The sequence below is a fragment of the Octopus bimaculoides genome, chromosome 2 (assembly GCF_001194135.2).
Source record: "Octopus bimaculoides isolate UCB-OBI-ISO-001 chromosome 2, ASM119413v2, whole genome shotgun sequence".
In the NCBI taxonomy this organism is placed as follows: Eukaryota; Metazoa; Mollusca; class Cephalopoda; order Octopoda; family Octopodidae; genus Octopus; species Octopus bimaculoides.
The window spans coordinates 48111096-48113702 of record NC_068982.1 but is presented as its reverse complement, the minus strand read 5'-3'; positions in this window follow the sequence as shown (position 1 = coordinate 48113702).

The window sequence follows — 2607 nt, the reverse complement described above, 5'->3', positions numbered from 1 at the left end:
ATGTTGTTGTACTTGGGGATGGTCATATTGCCAGTTTAGCCAATAAAAACACACGCACTGTATATTTGGTGTTAATTTGCTTCAGCTTTATATTACATTATATTACATTAATCCTATTTCGGCCAGAGTTCTTTCGTCACACTTCTGTGACCTCATCAGTGGTCCTTTGCTTTCTTCTTTCTTATGTGTGTCTCACCTTGCTAACTATCAGCCATTTTGTATTTTGTATTCCTATTGTATGTGTCTACGCATGCGTATCCCTCAATGTGTGTATGTTTTTGTAAGTGCATGTGTGTGTATGGGGAGTGCCTGTATTATCTATATCCTCTGTTAATACATGTTCGTTTGTTTTTGTTTTTGTTTTATTTATTTACTTGTTCATGTGTTTATACCTACTTTTTTTGTATTTAATTTAATTTTGTTAACGTATGTAGTATTTAATTCCATTTGTTTATCTATGTATTGTATTGTGGACAACTGGATACCACACAAACTGAACAAGCACATCATCTTGAAATTGTCACAGCATAAAAGCAATCCATTTTTGCATCATATTGTTACATGTGATGAAAAATGGATTCTTTTCAACAATAGCAAGCGTTCTGCATGGTGGTTGGATTGAGACAAATTGCCAAAACACAATCCAAAAAGAATATTCACCAAAAAAACTAATGGTGTCTGTTTGATGGTCCAGCGCTGGTGTCAGCCACTACAGTTTCATGAGACCTGGTAAGTCAATTACAGTGGATGTATGCATCAACCAAGTGGATGAAATGATGAGTGAACTTGCAATTAAACAACTGAGATTGGTCAATAGAGACAGGCCAATTCTCTTGCAAGACAATGCTCAACCACATGTTGCACAAAGAATGCTACTCAAGTTGTAGGAACTGAACTGTGAGTATTCACCAGACTTTGCACCAACTGACTATCGTGTTTTCCAGGCATTAGACAACTTTTTGCAAGGAAAAAACTTCAAATCTGAAGAAGATGCAAAAACAGCCTTTTGTGATTTCATCACCTCTTGCGCTCCAGAATTCTTCGCTATCAGAATAAATAAGTTACTTATAAAATGACAAAATTGTGTTGATAACTTAGGTGTGTGCCTGATTAACTGCATTGCTTTTTGTTGAGATAAAGTAAAATAAACTTTCAGTTCAAAATCAGACATTTCATTCTTGATGACTTGATACATATACTGCAAGTGTTATGTATATTTATTGTACATGCTGATATCTGTCATACTTGCACTGTATATTTGATGGTTTATATTTCATTATATAATTCATACGAAGTTTTATTATTAAAAATTCTATTATTTCTTATATTTTATGATATACTTTATACCTATAAATCATTTTTATACATATATCTTTATTACATTTCATTCCTATCATTCATTCATTCTAATATTCATTTTATATATTTTTATTCCCTTTATTCATTTGAATAAATATTTATTATATATTAATATTTAATGCATATTAAACATGACACATTTAATATACGTTATACATCATCTGTTTTAATTTTTTCATTAATTTTTTTCTCACTATTTTTTTCAGCAAATTCATTTCAATATTCTTTTCCACTACGCATGGACAGAAAGATGCATGTGTGTGTGTGTGTGTGTGTGTGTGTGTGTGTGTGTGTGTGCACGTGTGTGTATATATGTGTATAGAGAGAGTGAGAGAGAACAAGGAAGAGAGAGAGATGTATAAGGATGTGTGTATATCTTTATTTTATTGCATTTATATATCCAAATGTATGTATGGCAACAGGCATGTAGAAGTGAGTGTGTGCATGTATATACACAGAGGCACAGCATAGTTGTGAAGTTAGACATTTGCTTGCCAACCTCATGGTTTTGGATTCAGTCCCAGTGTGTGGTACTTTGGGCAAGTGCCTTCTGCTACAGTCCCAGGCCAACCAAATCATTGTGAGTGAACATGTTAGACAGAAAGTGTGTAGAAGCCCATTATGTGTGTGTGTGTGTGTGTGTGTGTGTGTGTGCGTGCATGTGAGTGTGTGTGCGTGTGCCTGTTTATCCTCCCACACCACTTGATAATCAGTGTTGGTTTATTTATGTCACCATAACTTAACAGTTCATCGAAAGAAACCAATTAGAATAAGTAGCCTTCAAGGCAGTGCCCCAGCATGGCAACAATCTAGTAATTGAAACCAGTAAAAGATAAGAGATTCCATATAAGATTCCTACTGAGGGAAACTCTATGTGCTAGAAATAGGGGTCAATTGACCCTATAGTTATTCAAAGGGGAAAAGACAAGAACCATGTACTCTAGATAGACATTGATGGCTACAATGTTTTGATTATTGGTTTATTTGATTGAGAGTGAATTTAGGCTAAACAACAACATTAACAAGACTTAAAAGGCAGATATATGAGGTAATTTCTTTCTATTTTGGGTAACTTATTATCCCCAACCTATTGCTATAATGAAAGATGATGACTATGAACAGAAATATGATTATAACTGTCTCCACCTGAACGCCTAAGTAGCTAACCTGAGATTAGTATCAACTTTCAATTTCTATATCACATAACTTCATCAATATTACCATATATATATATGTATGTATGTATAT